Source organism: Rhinatrema bivittatum, chromosome 4 (assembly GCF_901001135.1).
Source record: "Rhinatrema bivittatum chromosome 4, aRhiBiv1.1, whole genome shotgun sequence".
NCBI classification, from domain to species: Eukaryota; Metazoa; Chordata; class Amphibia; order Gymnophiona; family Rhinatrematidae; genus Rhinatrema; species Rhinatrema bivittatum.
The window spans coordinates 402,628,850-402,641,741 of record NC_042618.1 but is presented as its reverse complement, the minus strand read 5'-3'; positions in this window follow the sequence as shown (position 1 = coordinate 402,641,741).

The following is a 12,892-nucleotide window of genomic DNA, read 5'->3' as shown; positions in this document are numbered from 1 at the left end:
CCTAAGTCCTGCCGGCCCTGGCACCCAAGGGTTCAACCTGCGGGGAACAAGGATCCCGTTGGGTCTCCACCACCTACATCCGCCTACTGACATCGAGGGCATATAGGGCGCCCCCCACAGGCAGCACCAACCTCATCTCAGCCAAGGGTCCACATCTCGACGCAACAGAGGATACTGGGGACATATCCATACTGGAAAATTTTTTTGATGGTGATAATTCAGAGGAACTGAAGCCAAGCACTGTGAGCATCAAAGATGCAATGGATCAAATTGACAAATTAAAGTGTAGCAAATCACCAGGACCTGATGATATTCACCCGACAGTTCTGAAAGAACTCAAACATGAAATTGCTGACCTGTTATTAATAATCTGTATCCAATTATTAAAAACGACCACAATATCTGAATGCTGGAGGGTATCCACTAGCCGATGTAATGCCAATTTTTAAAAAGAACTCCAAGGTGATCTGGGAAAATATAGACCATGGAACCTGATTTTTGTTGCTGGGCAAAATGGTTTGGTGCTTGCAGGGGCAGTTCAAGACAATCTGCTGCCTGAGGAGAGGGATGAGACGGTGCCCCCCCCCCCCCCCAAAAAAAAAAAACAACAACAATTGCACAGCACAGGTTCAATAACTGGAGTGGGCCAGGGGAAGGGTCCCCTTTAGAGTCTGGCCTTTTCAGCCATTTGATACACTGGGGAAGGCAGGGTCAGGATTCTCAGAGGAGTGGCACATAGAGTTATCAGTGATAATATTTCTAGGGAGCTGGCAATCCTACCACCCTCCTGAGAATCCTACCACCTGCCCCCCACAGTTTCCCAAATCCCCAGCATCTGCCCCATGGGGATTAGGGTGAATGGTGGGAGTCTGTGTGTGGCGCACTCTCTCAGGGATGCGAGACAAGCCTTGCAACCTTGTGCCACCCCCCTTCCCCCCAGGTCACCACACACACACAATTAAAAGTTATGCATTTATTTTAAAATATCTTAACAACCAATTCCCCTAGCCCAACCTAAAAAAGGAGATTATGCATAACAAAGGGCATTCAAAGTACAGTCTTCTGAGATAAAAATATCACTTACAACAACATGTATATTACATTTACAAGTACTGCTGTGCCCAACCATAAAACCCTGCAGAAAAACACTTGGAACCCTTATGGCATTAGTCCTACTGTAAAGCACACTGGGTGATGGCTAGGCCCTCAGAAAGCCATGAGTAAACATATTCAACATGTGCATCTCACCAGAGAGAAGGGGACAAATGAGGTTATGAGATATGTCTTGAATGTAAACCTTGGTGGGAAATCTCTGTCATATGTTTATTGGCTGTCATAAATTGGGATCTTTTTGGCTCAAATCTTTGCTTTCCTGGAAAGAACTTTGAAATGCTTTGCAGAGTGATGTCATGTTTTGATGTTACTACATCTATTCCCACCTTCTTGTATGCTTCCTTCTGGGGTGGGTGTCAAAAATTCCTTTGTATGTATTTATTGCTGGCAAAGTAGTTGGTTCTCTTAAACTGGAAGGGGGTCGACTTGCCTATTTTTCAACAATGTCTAAGATGGAATAGTATCACATTGCTACATTGGAGTTGCTGAGGAAGGAAGATTTTCACAAATAGAAGAAACAAGCACTCAATTATCATTATCTTTGCTTATGGGAAGAGACTCAAAAATTCTTGCATGATTTTGACTGAGGATGTCCAAGTGTGTGGGAGCCTTTATTGGTGTGAATGTGATGTGTGAGTGTGGGAAATGTATTCTCTGAAATCCAGACGGGAAGAGTGTATAGGTTAATTGTACAAGCATATTTGTTGTATTACTGTCAAGGTTTGATTTTGTTCTTCTGCTTGTTCATGTGTAACTGACTTGATAAATAAACATTAAAAAAAAAAAAGAAAGCCATGAGTAAATGGAATTAAAATATAGTAAACCTTCCATACCAAAACAGCACTAACTGCCAGCACTCCAAACAGTAACAATCCTACCTAAGAAAAGGTAACAATGCAAATATGCACCAGGCCTTAAAACACCAATACACCTCCTTTTAGGTAAACAGAACAAGCCAGGTTGCTATAACTATCTACACAGAATTAAACACTAGCAGAATATCTTATCTCAGTCAGAAATGCAGAACACAGATAGAACCTCACCAAATAAGAATAAAAGGATCAAAAACTCAGGTCTGGATTTAAAATTCTGGCACCCATAAGCAGATAACTCAGGGTAGGGGAACTTTTCTCTGGAAATGAGAGAGCAGCGAGAAGACTCCCAGTTTTTGAGCCCCCTTCAAAATTTGACACCCAAGGCACATGCCTATGTTACCTATGCCTAAATCTGGCTATACATAGTAAGATGCAGACAAATACTGAACTGGAAACCACTACAAGCCAGATTCATATGCAGTAGAATAATGCAAAAACAGAAACATCATTATTCCTCATAAAACAAAATCAAGGAATATAAATCAATCTTAAATGGTAAACCATAATAATAAAAAGAATATTTCAAACCAGATGACAAACAGAATATCTAATAATTAATAAGAATATGAAAACCTTTAAACATTTCCCAAAAATCAATTTCATATTTCAAAACAGCAAATGTATCACACACATATCTTTTAACCCTATCTTCTCACTCCCCTCTTACCACCTTTCATTACCTCTCACGCAATTATTCACCCCTCTCCTTTCCACTAACCCTCCTTTCCTCTCACTTTTTCTGTCACTCTCCTCAATTCCTCTCCCCCCTCCCAGTCAATCCTCCCAGTCACTCTCGTTGCCTCCCCCACTCGCTTCCTTTTCCTCATTCTCACTCCTTTCCCTTTCCCACTCAACACTTCTCTTCCCCATCACTCACCCTCACCCCTCTCCTCCCAGTCACCTTGCCTCAACCCACCATCTTTCTCTCCCTCATTTTCACCCTCTTCCTCTCCCTCATTCACACCCTTCCTTTCCCTCACTCTCACCCTCTTCCAACCCATTCACTCACCTCTTCACTCCCCTCTTCACCTCTTCCCTTCCCTCTGTCATATACACCCTTACTCCCACTCACCCCTTCCCACTCATTCACCCCTCCCTTTTCCCTTCCCTCATTCTCACCCCTTTCCCTTCTCACACAGACCTTCACTCCCATTCACCCATTCTCTTCCCTCTGTCACTCACCCTCACTCCTCTCCCCCTCCCACTCCCCTCCACTTACCCCTTCCCTCAGTCACTCACCTTCACTTACCCTCTCCCCATCACTTACCTCTACTCATCCCTCCCCTCCTCTGTCATTTTCCTCTATTCCCCCTCCTTCAGTCACTCACATCCACTAACCCCCCCCCCCCTTCTCTTTACTCTCATCCCCGCACTTTCTTGCCATCCCCCTTTCCATCTGGCTGTCGGGAACCCCGCCAGCATATCCTCAGAGAGTGCTGCTCCATGGGGTCTTGGTGGGGGTTCGAAGCCCCATCAGTGCATCATTATAGAGCGCCATCGTGTGGAGTCTCATCTCGCTGACGGGAATTGGGAACCTCACCAGAGCGCCTTCAGAGAGTGTCACCATACAGGGATTTATTTCACTGGCGAGGGGTGAGAACCCTGCCAGCACATCATCAGATGCTGGTGCAGCACAGGTCTTCTTGCTGGCCAGGGTGAGTATTTTGGTGGGCTACTTTATGCCATCTCCAAACTTTTGCTGCCTGAGGTGACTGCCTCACCCTGCTTCATTATAGAACCCTACCTGAGTGCTTGACCTTCAGAAAGCCATAAGTAAACTGAACTACAATGACAATATACTAAATCTCCCATACCAAAACAACACTAACTGCCAGTATTCAAACAGTAAAAATCCTACCCGTGAAAATGCAACACTGCAAATATTACTCCAGGCCTTAAAACACCAATGTATGTCCTATTAGGAAAACAGAACAAGTCAGGCTGTAGATCCCTACACAGAAACTACACAGTAGCAGAATATCTCACCCTGGTCACACATGCAGTGCACAGACAGACCCTCACAAAATACAGAATTAAGAGATCATAAATTACAAATAGAAATGTGTAGACAAAAACTGAATCAGAAACCGCAATAAGCCAGACTCTGCAGTGCAACAATGATAAACAGAAATCACCATTCCTCATAAATCAGAGCAAGGGCTAGGAGAGTAGAGCGCTTGGTTGGCTAGCCCAGAATCCTGAACCGAGGACACATACACAGAGATAGAAAGGGGAGAAAAGTTCAGGGAACAAAACCAGAATGAGCACAGATGTATTTTGGACCAGTTATTTCTGATTGATTGGACTTTATTTATTCCAAGAAATCACAGTAACTTTATTTTTTAACACCCAAACTGCGTCCTGTCTGGTTCATGCAACACCATTAGAAAGACCGCACAGTAACACGTAGGAGGAAGAAAAATTCCACTCACCACCTGGGTCTTGAAGGTCATCCTTCCCCCCAACACAAAAGAATCCATGCCTTGGGACAAGACGATTGGGGAAAAGGGACAGTTGGAATTAGCCACAAGTTATATAAATTCTTTTTTGGCCCCTTTGGAATACAGCCCATCCACTAAAAAGAGGTTACATTAATAAGAATCAAAAAAAATTCACACTCTCCATACCTGGGAATTTTTAGAACATAAGATTTGCATTCACCCTGAGATTGTTCTGGACAGGGGCGGATTGGCCTATTGGGGGATCGGGCATCCCCCGGTGGGCCGGTCGTGCTAGTCACGTGGTCTGCCGAGTGCGGCCGTGACAGAGCTGTGCTCGGCAGACCACGTGGTATCTCCTGGGCCGGCCTGAGCGCCGAATCCCTGGGCCAGTCTTCATCGGGAATCCGCCGCTGGTTCTGGATATATGACAGTGTGTGTGTGTGTGTGTGTGTGTGTATATATATATACAAACATAGAAATGATGGCAGAAAAAGACCAATCGGCCCATCCACTCTGCCCAGCAAGCTCCCACACTTATTTTCCCATACTTATCTGTTTCATTATTTTCCCATACTTATCTGTTTCATCAAACACCAAGTTCAGGGCCCTTGTTGCTAACTGATTCAAATTTCCTGCCATCCCTGTCATTGAGGCAGAGAGTAATGTTGGAGTTGCATCAAAGGTGAGCATAAGGCTTAATGGTTAAGGGTAGTAATCACCGCATCAAGCAAGTTACTCCGATGCTTGGTTACCCAGACTGCACAAATCAATGCCTTGTTGGATGTTGTCCACATTTCCCCCTGCCGTAGAAGCAGAGAGAAACTCTGTGTATGCATTCAAAGTGATGTATCAGGCTTAATTGGTTTAGGATAATAACCACCATAATAAGCAAGCTACCCCCACGCTTATTTGTTTACCCAGATTGTGACGTTCAGTCCTTGCTGGTTGTTTTCTGAATGCAAATCCTCTTTTCCCCATTTCCCCTTTCCGTTGAAGCAGAGAGCAATGTTGGAGTTGCATTAACCGTGCAAAAGCTTATTGAGTAAGGGTAGTAATCATATATATATATGAGAAAGTGTGTGTGTGTGTGTGTATATATATATATATATATATATATGAGTGTGTGTGTATATATATATATACATATATATATATATATATATATATATAACAACCACAAACACTCATTGCAGTGTGGAATAAAGCACAATTTTGTTCTCACTAATATTTCCTTTATTTAATTTTTATACCAACAATTGTAACAAATTCAGACTATCATAAAATGACACATTTCATCTCTACCTCACTAAAATCACCATCCATTCATACTCAACCACACCATTCTCACTTTGTGCAATATTTGCAAAATAGGGATTACATAATATTTACTTTAAATATTATAATAATAATAAACATTTATGTAATTTTGTACAACTTGATATAACTCAACTTTATATTAGCATATTTTAATAAAAATACATGGTACCAATATTTCCATTGAACAACTCTAAATAATCACAAAGTGCTTGACACCGATGTTATTATTATCAGTTCTTATCTATCCCAACCAGGCCCTCATTTCACCTTCTGGCTTCTTCAGGGGAATATATATGCTGTTGAATCAGTGATCTATCTCTCACAACACTCCTATATAAACTTTGCCATTCCAATAAGGGCACTCATGATCTTCATTGCATCTGCAACTATATATTGTATCTGTATCTTGTTTATCTGTGTCTATTTCCATGAACCGCTGTCATCACTATCCACGAAATCCAACTTTTATGTAATTATATCTCGCAGTTCTCATCCTTTAAAAAATGTTTCAGAACCGTTGGAACCTCCCTGTTGTATTTAAAGACCTGGTATCTAACCAACACGGCTTTTCCTTTTTAGTTGGCAATTCTTGCCATTTCAGTAGCGCTAAACGAGCTTCACATACAAATTCCACCGGTGACCGTTACTCCTGCGATATGAAAATCGCTGCTGCTGCTGATGAGGCCTATCCACCGTCAGAGGAGCACATGGGCAGACAGGCACTGATGGCAAGCAACAGCGTATGGTGGCCGAGGAAGATTTTATGCAGCACAGCAGCCTTGAATGCTGAAGGGAGTGAAGTACTCAACTGGCAACAATCAAAAAGAAGAGGTACCTGGAGGGGGAGGAATGAGTGCGCAGGGAGGGGGAATGAGTTTGAGGGGGCAGACGTGCTGGGGGGGGATGAGAGTATGGGAGCCAGACATAAGAACATGCCATACTGGGTCAGACAAAGGGTCCACCAAGCCTAACATCCTGTTTCCAACGGTGATCAATCCAGGCTATACCTAGCAAGTATCCAAAAACTAAGTCTATCCCATGCTACTGATGCTAGTAATAAGTGGCTATTTTCTAAGTCAACTTGATTAATAGCGGGTAATGGACTTCTCCAAGAACTTATCCAAACCTTTTTTAAACCCAGCTACACTAACTGCACTAACCACATCCCCTGGCAACAAATTCCAGAGTCTTTGTGCGTTGAGTGTAAAAGAACTTTCTCCAATTAGTTTTAAATGTGCTACATGCTAACTTCATAGAGTGCCCCCTAGTCCTTCTATTATTCGAAAGAGTAAATAACTGATTCGCATTTACATGTTCTAGACCTCTCATGATTTTTAAACACCTCTATCATATCCCCCCTCAGTCGTCTCTTCTCCAAGCTGAACAGTCCTAACCTCTTTAGACTTTCCTCATAAGGGAGCTGTTCCATCCCCTTTATCATTTTGGTCGCCCTTCTCTGTACCTTCTCCATCGCAACTCTATATTTTTTGAGATGCGGCAACCAGAATTGTACACAGTACTCAAGGTGCGGTCTCATCATGCAGTGATAGAGAAGCACTATGACACATTTTCCATTTTATTCACCATTCCCTTTCTAATAATTCCTAACATTCTGTTTGCTTTTTTGACTGCCGCAGCACACTGAGCTGACGATTTCAATGTATTATCCACTATGACGCCTAGATCTCTTTCCTGAGTGGTAGCTCCTAATATGGAACCTTACATCGTGTAACTATAGCATGGGTTATTTTTCCATATATGCATCACCTTGTACTTATCCACATTAAATTTCATCTGCCATTTGGATGCCCAATTTTCCAGTCTCACAAGGTCCTTCTGCAATTTATCACAATTCACTTGTGATTTAACTACTTCGAATAATTTTGCATCATCTGCAAATTTGATTACCTCACGCGTCGGATTCCTTTCCAGATCATTTATAAATATATTGCAAAGCATGGGTCCCAGTACAGATCCCTGAGGCACTCCACTGCCCACCCCTCTCCACTGAGAAAACTGTCCATTTAATCCTACTCTCTGTTTCTTGTCTTTTAACTAGTTTATAATCCATGAAAGGACATCGCCACCTATCCCATGACTTTTTACTTTTCCCAGAAGCCTCTCACGAGGAACTTTGTCATATGCCTTCTGAAAATCCAAATACACTACATCTTCCGGTTCACTTTTATCTACATGTTTATTAACCCCTTCAAAAAAGTGAAGCAGGAGGTGGAGGACTGCAAGATGGCCACCGAGTGAGAAATGCTGTCTGAGGGCTCCCGATTCGTTTACCTTTTTCCTTTGTTTCTTCATACCAAAATGCCGCATATCAAAAGGAAGGCAAGACTAAGAGGGATTACTTCTAGTTCTCCCTCTTTGGAATCATCTCAGCCTTGTATTGAGGGCTTTCTCACAGCAAATCCGACAACTACGCTGGGAGTATTGGTCACAGCGGGGCCGGTGGGGGAGTGAACACCGTCCCCTTTGACCCCTGACATCACATTGAGCCCCGGCGCTCCGAACAAGCCTACCTCACCATACCATGAGAATATGGTCAACCCGCTGACTGCAACAACCTCCCCTAAGATGTATCGGGGAGATACGGGAGCAGAATTGCAGGGAGATGATACAGCAAGGATCCTGGGGATTCAAGTCACCGATGAGGCTGTGCCCAGGAGGGGTAAAGAAGGTATGGGCCAAGACCTCCTCGGAACGGTGGGCCCCATGGAAGTTTTTCCACCAGTGAAAGGTATGGAGATTGGTGTAGGCACAACTTTGGGTGCAGGTGGGGCCCAGCCAAACGTTCTGGATCTTGGAATTAATTTACAGTGTCCTACAATAATGACCCTTGATAGAATATGGACTGTTTTATAATCTATAGAGTCCTCTATTGTTTCTTTATCTCAAGTTACTCTCTACACAAAGAATCAGGTATTAGCAAATGCAAATTTGATTTTTACTTTTAACCTTAAAGTAGATGCTATGGAGCTGTGTTTATCTGCTACTGAAAAAATACAATAAAACCTGGTTCAAACTGAGCTAATTAATAATAAAAACCTGGAAAATATAGAAAATATTTTGAGATCTCAATCTAAGAATGCTCAATTTTCCAGTAATAAATTTGATTTCTCTATTGGATCTCTTCAAAACATATGTTTCCCAGGTGTTAAAGATACCAAAAACAGCAATGCCAATAATTACGAAAGCTTACTATTTACCCCAAGCTGCTGAGAGTGGTGAGGATGCATCAAGGCAATTATCTTCACTGGATGTTTCTGAGATCCTCGAAATGTCTCAAGAAACTGAGATTATAAGAAAAAGAGCACTTTTGGTCTCCTTCGCTTTTCTTATGAACCGGAATAATATCTTCAGGCTTTTTCGTAACAGACAGTCTTTATTCTATGGACATAAGATCTGGATTTACTAAAATTACCCAAACTCAGAGAAAAAATATTCTATCCATGCATCCGGATGTTCCAAAGAGGGGCACAATTTACTCTTCGATATCCATGCAAGCGTTTTGTAAAGTAGCAAAATGTGAATTATGTCTTTTTTGAGCCCTTGCAACTCAAAGCGTTTTTGGATACACACACCTAAAGGCTCCTTAGGCTGGTTCGGTATAAGGGTGTGTGTGTCGTGAATCTCACTCAGTGTTCCTGTGATTTTCTGCAAAATTTTTGTTTCCTGATTGATATTCACTCTTATTACTGAGTCCTCCCTTTTTCCTTTATTTTTGGGGCATGTGTACCTCGTAGCAGTATATTATACTGTATTGCCTTAATCGTATTACCTGTTGTTGCACTGATATTTCTGTACAAGATGTTCTCTTGTGTTAACTTGAAAATGTTTGAAAATTAAAAATTAAAAACAAAAAAGTGAAGCAGACTTGAGAGGCAAGACTTGCCTTGGGTAAAGCCATGCTGACTTTGTTCCATTAAACCATGTCTTTCTATATGTTCTGTGATTTTGATGTTTAGAACACTTTCCACTATTTTTCCTGGCACTGGTCTGTAGTGTCCCGGATCGCCCCTGGAGCCCTTTTTAAATATTGGGTTTCATTAGCCACCTCCAGTTTTCAGGTACAATGGATGATTGGGGGAGGGGGATGAGTGTGTGGGGACCAGACATGTGCTGGGGGGGATGAGTGTGAGGGGCCATTTTTTTTTTCACTTTGAAGGAGCTACAGAGTTCAGTGGCTGAGACTGGAGTGGCGGTGCACCAGTTAACCATACAACATCCTGTATGGGAGGGTGGCTAGATAGAAGCCATTACTGAATCATGAATTGTGAGTTTAACAATTTACTTTTAGCGCATTCTATCTGGAACAATCTGTGTAAATTAATGTAATCCACAGAAATCTGATGGACATTTTAGGGAGTTAAATACTATTACAAGCCACTGTGTTTCCTCCATTATACTCACAAAAGTATTTTTAAGGGTTTTCTGTGTATAAATGCCTTCTAATAAAAGTAGTTTTAATTCATGTGTTTTGGGCTTGGTTTTTTTTGGAAAATAGTGCTTGTTCTTTCATGAAAACCTGCCAACCCTGGGTCTCACTCTCTTGCACTCTCCTACAGCACTCTAGCCAGAGGAGGTCTCACTCGCTTGCATTTGTCAGTTTCCAGATATGCTCGGTAAGAGGGAGCCTGAAGGAAATTTAGAAGGGGATGAGGGAGCGATCATTGCCGGTGGAGCCCAAATTTGGGGAGGCCATGGCTTTTGAAAGCTGAGTACAAATTTGTGCACTAAAAGCTAGTATAATGCCAATAATATCAGGATTTCTTGTGCCACTATACTTTTCAGTGTGCACAGGTTTCAGGACTTATGCCCACAGCTTAGCGGAACAGTGCCTTTGCACCTCCCCCCCCCCCCCCCCCCCTTTCCAATGCCTTTATTAGGAATGATTCAGAAAGGAAGAGAAATAAAATGGAGACCACCATAATACATCTGTATCAATCCATGGTGTGACCACACCTTGAGTACTGTGTGCAGCTCAAGAAAGTTAAAGCAGAACCAGAAAAGGTGCAGAAGGAGATGAAATGGTTCCCTTATGAAGAAAGGCTGAACAGGTTAGACAGTGCTCTTCAGCTTGGAGAAGAGACAACTGGGAAGGGATATGACAGTGTTTTATAAAATCATGAATGGGCTGAAACAGGTAAACATGAGATGGTTATTTAACCTTTCAAATAGTACTAGGACTAAGGGACAAATCGGAGAAAGTATTTTTTCACTCAACGCACGCTCATCCTGTGGATTTTGTTGCCAGGCAGCTAACATATCAAGGATTAAAAGAGGTTTAGACAAGTTCCTAGAGCAAAAATCCAAAAATCATTATTAGCCAGATAAACTTGGGAAAGCCATTGCTTATTTCTGGGAGTTAGCAACAAGAAATGGTCTTTGGAATCTGCCAAGTACTTGTGATCCAAGTTGGCCACTATAAGAGATATGATGCTGGGCTCAATGGACCTTTGGTTTGACTCAGCATGGCACATCTTATTATCTTAATGGTAACTTACTCTCAATCCTATTCTTGGCTTGTGTGGGATGCATTTGACAATCTATCAGTTCTGTGGTGGTCTGAGCAGTATATATTTTTCTGTAACTGGACAAAGAGGTGAAATAAAGACAAATATATATGCCATATTTGTTCTCCTTTTTTTCCCAAAAGTATTATTTTATCAATACTCTTGTTTTAGGCTGAAAGCAGTTGCCTGTGAAATCATTTTTCCTTTGTTCAGCCAGCCTGTCATCCCAAAATCAATGGGCCAATCATCACCACATCAGTGTGTTTTTAGGTGTCTCCCTTTCACACTCATGTACATATGGCAAGATTAAAGAGAAGCCCAGTGATAAATCAAGTCAGGTACAAAAACTGACATAGCATTTCTTCCTCTCCTATGCTGTTACGATTGGGCAGTCGTCAGGTGTAGTGAACACCACCTGCAGGACTGACTCCAGGTGGAGAGAAACAGGGGTTGCAGGAGAGCCTCTGATAATGGCTGGAGAGGAATCTGGTGCAAGCAGGAGTGTGTAGAGCTGGGTGCTGGCTGGAACCTGTGGAGCTAGGATCCGGCTGGAGGGAATCTGGTGCAGGCTGGAGGAATCTCTGATACAAGGTGCATGAAGGTAAGGGTGAGCTTTGATATACTGGAACAGCATGGGGGTATGTGCGGAAGTGAATGCAGGTAAATGTGGTCAGAACACTGGAGTCGAGTGCAGGTAAGGGTGGACTCAGGATAGCGTGCAGGTAAGTGTGAGACTGACTGTAGGTATGTGTGAGCTGGACTGAGGGGACCAAGACCGTAAGACAGACAATGACTGGACTAGACAAAACCAAGACAAGACTTACACTGAACAGAAAACACAAATGCCCGAAGGCAGTAAGGCAAGGAACCAAGACAGGGAGCCCGAAGGCGGCAAGGCAAGGAGTCAAGACAGGGAGCCCGAAGACAGCAAGGCAAGGAGTCAAGACAGGGAGCCCGAAGGCAGCAAGGCAAGGAGTCAAGACAGGGAGCCCGAAGGCAGCAAGGGAAGACAGAATGCCTGAAGGCAACACAGAGGAACGCAGGAGGCTAGAGCAGGGAGACCAATCGAGCTCGATGCCGAAGCACTGAGGCATTGGCTAGGTAGGGTTATATAGGAAGTCCAGGTCATGGAGCAGATAGGTAAAACAGAGTGGGCCAGCCAAGAGAGCGTACTCGTGAGGGTCCTCTGGTGGTGAGGCGGCTGCACAGCAGCCACAGTCGTAACATATGCTCCTCCTGATAACCAGTTTCCTTTTGATAGAAGACCAGTAATGAATTTTTAAGAACTTTCTGACTGACATTAAAATTCATGATCACAATTTTTCAGACAAGCAGCACTTGTGTGTACACTTACTGTGTGTATGAATGAGATAATCTATGAGACAATAAAAAAATATTAATGTATTTAAACAAAATATTACTATAACTTGTTCTAGTGAAAACACAAGATTAAGGTTACATTCTTCCATAATATCCTGTTTTTAGATATGTCACAACTTTTCTTCCTTATTTCATAAAACAGAAGTCATATAACGCTTTCTCAGATGATCTCTGGCATATGACCCAATGCCTTGATGTTTAGAACTTCTTTGGTTTCCTGAAGTTTCATTGTTGATAAACA